Raw genomic sequence first — 7,283 nt, 5'->3', positions numbered from 1 at the left:
CAGTGAAGGTCAACCTGGCCCCCCCACCAGTCAGATGACCACTGGATAGATGAGTGAGATCAGTACGATTGCAGAGCTGCTTAGCCAATGAGTGCTTCGTGGACCAATTGTTACAGTTCCTACACATACTATTGTGTCACTAGGTAATGAAAACGCCACCCTCAGAGGACTTCCAATCGATCGGTAAAGTCTGCACACAACGGTAATTATTCCAACTACTACCACAGCTGGATAACATGTGTGAAATGCTTATTTATTTTGTGCCAGGCCCTATATTCAATGCTTTACCTGTAGTCTCTCATTGAATCCATAGAGCAACCCTACTAGATGACTACTACTTTTATCCCCATTTCAAAGATGAGGAAGCTGAGACTCAGAGAGGTGGAGTGACCTGGCCAAGGTCACACAGCTAGGCAAGGTGAGGGGGTGTCAGGATTTCAGTTAGGTGCCGTTCAGTTCCAAGACCCGCAAGTGTTACCATTTGGCCTGACTGCAAGTCTAAATGTTTCAGGAGCTCTAAGAGATTCAGAAGGTATTCCCTTTAACCACGCAAATCAGGTAGAACTTTCTAGAAGGGGCAGCGTTTGGGCTTTAAAGCGGCTTTGGGCAGGATTCGTGCCGTGAGGTGAAGGGAATGGAGGAAAGTTTTGTGAATATTTTTATTCCGCATAGAGATCAAGGCGTCTGACAGCTGCTGGAATCAAGCTTCCCAAATGCAGTGACTGGCTGCCTTTGGTGGACATGGGAACTTACCCCTCTGTGAGCTTTAGAAGGTTACAGTTTGTGAGAAATTCCTCTGATAAAAGTCAAGGCTACTTCAAGGCAGGTAAAAGGGGCAGGTGTGTTTGTGGCATGTTGACTTAACTTGTTCAAAAGTATCTCGCCCATTAATCTGCTGGGATGCCTGAAATTCCCGCCTTTAGGTAAAGCGTCGGAGGTACGTTGAGAGTGGGTATGTGAGACCGTGGTCCGGGTGGAGGCTCTTAGGAGGGGGTGGGAAAGGCGTGAGTTGGAGGCATTGCTGAAGGAAAACAGACACTGAAATGTAGACCAGAGATTCCCAAACTAAATCTGCTTCTGCCAAGGGCTGAGGCTGGAAAAGGTGGAGTCTCTGTGCCCTTCCATCAGGCAACGGTCTCTCTGTGGTTTGATGCTTGTGACAGGCAGCCACGAGGCTCTGGGCCGGCACTGCACCTGCTGGTTGTATAGTATGCTGCTTCACGGTTCAGCTAGCTCTCCCAGCCCCTCCTGTGTAGTTCCTGCTACCACAAGAAATGGTTTTAGAACAGGTACTCATGTCTTTCGCCTGCTGGAAGTATGGAACCTCAGATGTTCTAAAAAGTTTAAAATATTTACTTTGGTGGCCCTTCTCATCGCCAACCAAGTCAACCAGCATGACGTCTTGCTACTCTGTCTTGAGGCAACCACCAGTAGCCACATCTACTGCCAGTTGCTACCCAATGATGCCTCACCCCGGCATCAGTTGTCTTGACAACTGACTCCCGTTTCACAATGAGTTGAGACAAAATATATCAGTATGAATTTGACTGCCAGTGGCAGAAACCTAATTTGAACTGGCTTAAACAAAGATGGGAATGTAGTGGCTGATGTAGGTGAAAAGTCTAGTGTACCATGTTGGATCCGGGGCTCAAGACTTAGTCTCATCTCCCTACTTCCACTTTGTACTTCTGCTCTTTCCATATTGGCTCCATTCTTGGACAGACTTTTTTTCCCTCATGGTGACAAGATGGCTGCCAGCACCTCAAGCTTCCATCTGGTCCTCTCAGCACCTCCATGGAAAAAGAGAAGAGTGTCCCACTCAAAGTCCCAGAACTGAATCCCATTGGCTCTGATAGGGCTGGGCTTAGCTCACGGGCTTATATCCGAACCAATCACTGTATTCAATTCACTGTATTCAAGATTGTGTTCATTTCCTCTTGCTGCTGTAACAAATGACCACAAACATAGTGGCTTAAAACAAAGCAAGTTTAGTATCTTACAATTCTGGAGGCCTGCCTATCTCAAATATGATGTGATGCTCTGATTGGATAATCCAGAGACACAAGCCTGGCCTTGCAGCCCCACCCAAACCATATAGTGTGTGGAGAAGCTGTTTTCCAGGGGAAGATGTAGTCCGAACCAGAGCTGGAGGAACGGGATGGCCAAGGGGCAGCAACAGCAAGCATCCGTAACAGAAAACACAGGAAAAATCTCTTTTAAACAAATTTTTTGAGACTCGCTGTCAGATTTCTTTTGGGGATCGACTAATTTCTTTTAGCCCTTGAGCACACGGAATTGGCAGGGCTGAAGTTTGGAACGCACTGTGGTAATTTTATTTCATTGAGAACTTGAAAAACAATTTATGTCGCTTTTAAAGCAAGGAATTTGGAGCCTGGTACCTCCTCCAGTGGATCCCAGTGACCACAGGAAGATGGGGAGGTGCACAGCTAAGACTTGGGCAGCGTGGAAAAGCACTTAATTATCAGATTTCTGGGCAAGTCCAGGGTTTCCACTGATGAGGCCAGGCGAGAGGAAGAAACTCCAGGATAGTGGAAAACTACATAACGTATTATGTTACTCTCACTTAAGTCCCCTCATTTTAAGGGAAAACAATCTTCAAAAGAGTCATAAAGCACATGAAGAGGCATCTTGAGGGGATGCTTAGCTAGATAAATCACAATATTCTTAACAGCTGGATGTCTAGTCAAAATTTAAGCGAGAGATACCGTCTCAAAGATACATCCACACATCTACCAGCTTGGAAAATGTTAATGAAAACTAAACAGAAGGACCCTAGCCATGCAGTTGGCGGAGTCGCAGAAGTGTCCTGATATATCACTTCTCTTAGGGGGGCATTTGATGGCAGAGACAGCAAAGGGTGACTAAGGAGGGATGGAGACTCGAGAGGGGGAGAAGGACCCTTCCTTAGTGTCCTCTGCGGGGGAGGCGTGCCGTCTCCATTCCCTCCCATGACCTTTCATCAGAGATTATGGGAATAAAGAAACAAGACAAATGGAGAAGCCATGACTCATCGATGACACTCGGAGGAAAATGGGTGTGATTATAAACACAGGGTATGAGATCTAGAAGCAGCGCTGTTAGGAACTGTGTTAGGAACTGTGTCCCTGATATTGGATAGAACTGAATTTGAATACCGACTCGTCACCTAACAGCTGTGTGATTGTAGAACGTTCACTTAACCTTTCTGAGCCTTCATTTTTTCATCTGTAAAATGAGGATAATGATAGTACAAATTGTGCTCTCACAGGTCAGAACAATGATTAAAACCCTCACCACCAGCTTGTGAATTGTATGTTTGTTTCCTTTGCATACTGCACAGCCTGGAGCCCAGGAAGACTGGTAGTGCTCCAGCCAGGATTATTTTTCAGGTGAAAGGACAGAATCCCGAATCAACTTTAAAAAACTAGAAACTATGAGCTTTTACAAATGAAAAGTACAGGGAGAGTGTGGATTTCAGGCCCAGTTGGATCCAGTGGCTCAAATCAGGACACAACCCAGCTTCTCCAGCTCATCTCCATCTTTAAAACTTAAATTAATTTAGAAAGGGATTTATATTACTACCACACATGCCATAAGTGAAAGATAAATATAAATTTAAATGCAATGAAAACGACGTTACAAAGTCCTAAGTGGACCAGCAACAACACCACCCAACACCACCCAACACCACCCAACAACACCCAACAACACCCCAAACAATCCAATTAAAAAATGGGCATAGGCAGGGCTTCCCTGTGGCGCAGTGGTTGAGAGTCCGCCTGCTGATGCAGGGGACACGGTTCGTGCCCCGGTCCGGGAAGATCCCACATGCCGCGGAGCGGCTGGGCCCGTGAGCCATGGCCGCTGAGCCTGCGCCTCCGGAGCCTGTGCTCTGCAACGGGAGAGGCCGCAACAGTGAGAGGCCCGCGTACCGCAAAAAAAAAAAAAAGGGCATGGGGACTTCCCTGGAAGTCCAGTGGTTAAGAATCTGCGCTTCCACTGCAGGGGGCGCAGGTTCGACCCCTGGTAGGGGAACTAAGGTCCTGCATGCCACGTGCTGTGGCAAAAAAAAAAAAAAAAAAAAAAAAGATGGGCATAGGACTTGAATAAACATTTCTCCAAAGAAGACATATACAAATAGCCAATAAGCACACAAAAAGATGCTCAACATCAATAAGAATTAGAGAAATGCAAATCAAAACTACAATGAGATACCCATTAGGATGGCTACTATTAAAAAAAAAAAGCAAAAAACCCAGAAGACAGCAAATGTTGGGGAGAGTACGAAAAAATTGGAACTCCTGTGCATTGTTAGTGGGAATCTAAGATGGTATAGCTACTGTGGAAAATGGTATGGTAGTTACTCAAAAAATTAAAAGTGGAATTACCTAATGACCCAGCAATTCTACCTCTGGGTATACACCCAAAAGAACTGAAAGCAGAGTCTCAAAGAGGTATTTGTACACTCATGTTCAAAGAGGCTTTATTCACGTTGGCTAAAACATGGAAGCAACCCAAGTGTCTATTAACAGATGCAGGGATAAGCAAAATGTAGTCTATCTATAGGATGGAATATTATTCAGCCTTAAAAGGGAAGGAAATCCTGACACATGGATGAATGTTGAAGACATTATATTACGTGAAATAAGCCAGTCACAAAAGGACAAACACCGTATGATTCCACTTACATGAGGTACTTAGGGTAGTCAAAATCAGAGACAGATTGAAATAGAATGGTGGTGGCCAGGGGCCGGGGAGGGAAGGATGACGAGTTAATGTCTAACGGGTATAGCACTTCACTTTAACAAGATGAAAAGAGTTATGGAAATGGGTGTTAGTGATGGTTGCCCAACATTATGAGTGGATTTAATGCCACTGAACTGTACACTGAAAAACGGTTAAGATGGTAGATTTTACATGATACGCATGTTAGCACAACAACAACAAAAAAACGAGAAAAAATCCTAGCTAGATTCGGTGGCCTGCTCACGGCTCTAAGCACAAAAATGTTCGATTGTTAGAACGTTAAAGACACACCCAACTGAGGAGCCTCCTGGGCGCAGGCAGAAGGACTGAAGGAGTAGAAAAGGGGGGACCTTTCTCACCTGTGCGTGGCTGCCGCTGAGTGTCATGGCAGGGACACCTCCGTCACGGTCCTCAGGTTGCTGGAAGGACCAGTTGAAATTCTCACTCTTCTGACTCTCCAGCTGACCGTACTCTCCTTCTCTCAACTAGATTAGAAGACTCTGAGGACGGGCCGGTGCCATGCTGGTATTCCGTAGCTACGTGTGCCTTGCAGGCTCATCCGGGTGGGGCAGGTTTTAGTCCAAGCCGTGGAAGGCAGCAGACTCAGAGTGGTCCAAGAGCTCTGACCTCTCCTGTGTCTGAATATACCAGGAAACTGCCCTCTACCCCTTTTCTCTTTCTAGCCGATGAGTATACCGTATTTTCTATTTCTCCAGCCATCCCCCAATCCAGGATTTTTTCATTTTGTAGGCGATGAATATTTTAAGTCCAAGGAGAGGGATGATAACAAAGCGATCCAGGTTCTAGCCCGGCAGGAGCAGAAGGTAATTCTAGTCTTGGACTTTTCTAATTTTCAAAACATGCAACACAGAAAATGAGGAAGAGGCCCCTGTAAAGTATTTGTCCTGTTTGGTGACAAATGACCTTAAAAGATGTGATCTTTCCCTCTCCACACCTTGACTTAGACTCAGGGACTGGGTAGGATGGAAGGGGGCTGGAGGTGATGGAGAAGTTTAAGCCTCAGCTCAGTTCTGGGGACTCGGGTACCTTTCTAGTTACTACAGCTCTGTAACAAATTGCCCAACACAGAGTGGGGTGCAGAACAGCCATTTCTTGTGCCCATGGGTTCTTGGGTCAGAATTCAGACAGGGCACAGAGCGGGGATGGCTAGTCCTCGGTTGGAAGTCTTCAAGGCTGGGGGCTCCAGTCACCTCAAGGCTCATTCATTCACACAGTGGTTGGCATGGGCTGTTGTCTGCGAGGCCTCAGTTTCTCTCTGTGGGCTTGCTTGGCCTTCCTCCCGGCATGGTAGCTGTGTCCAGAGGACCAGGATCCCAAGGGAGAGAGCCATGTGGGTGCTGTGCCACCTTTTATGACTTTGCCTCCAAAGGCACTCATGTCACTTCTGCTGCCTTCGATTTTTTCCAAGTGGGTCATTCAGGCTGAAGGGGAGTGGGGTGGTACTCGACTGTGTCTTTTGTGGGAGGAGTGTCAAAGGACTGGTGGACATGTTCAAGTCACCACAAGTACCCTGCGACATGAGGAGTGACTCCAGGGCCTCAGACCTGTTTATCTTCCTCTGTGTGGCCTGTGACTCCCTGCCCTGCCTGGGGTTTTCAGGGAACGCCAACTCCAATCCAGTCCAAGCTGATGGGGTAGGCAGTGGCCAAGAGGGAAGTGCCCGATGCCACCTGGAGCACTGCCTCTCTTTGCATCCTTCCCTCTGGTCGGGGAACTCTGGCCAGGGAGGGGCTCTAAGGGCTTCTTGGTGTGCTCAGAGGTCAGCAGTCCAGGGCGGAGTCCATGGGAAGCATTTATTCATTCATTCTTTCATTCATCGACAAATCTTTCTTGAGTACTTCCTGTGCCCAGGCACAGTTCTCAGCAAAGGGGGTGTTTAACAAGGAAATTAACCGACCCTCTCTCCTGTGGTGCTCAGGGCAGGAGACCAGTCTCAAGTGAGCTAGGAGCGCCTCCGACACGTGGGGTGGGAAGACCACGACTGAGAGAGGAACCTGCTTCTCACCGAAGCCACCTCCCCAGTGCAGGGGACTGTGCGGAAGTCACGGACACCCCAGGACCGCTAGCTCCACTTCTTGGTTGACTTTGTCCCTGATTGCTGCCCAAACCCTCTGAGCTCTGAGCTCCCGGGAGAGGCGGGCAGACGCTGCCTGTGCCCGTGAGTCACGAGTGTAAAGTACGCCCAGGGCCTTGGCAGGCAGGTCTGTGCAAGGGTAAGGTGTCATTAGGTGAACGGTGAGAAATGCTGCTTTCCAGAGCCCCAGAGATAAAAGATAGGATTCAGGCGCAGCCTTTTCTCTCTCCCACTGAGCTGCGGTGGGAGCTGCAGGGTCCGGGCAGCGACGCGGCGGGGTGGGCGCGTGAGCGTGAGTGCGCGCGTGTGCGTGTGTATGCGAGTGTGTGCGCGCGTGGCCTTCCGGCAGCTGTCCCGGCCCCCACCCATCGCACCCGGCCCTGTGCCTGGCCGGCTCCCCCGCGCCTGCGAGGCGACCCCCGTGCGCCCCGGGTTCAAAGGC

This window comes from Delphinus delphis, chromosome 15, assembly GCF_949987515.2.
Source record: "Delphinus delphis chromosome 15, mDelDel1.2, whole genome shotgun sequence".
In the NCBI taxonomy this organism is placed as follows: Eukaryota; Metazoa; Chordata; class Mammalia; order Artiodactyla; family Delphinidae; genus Delphinus; species Delphinus delphis.
Note: the sequence above shows the minus strand (reverse complement) of the source record.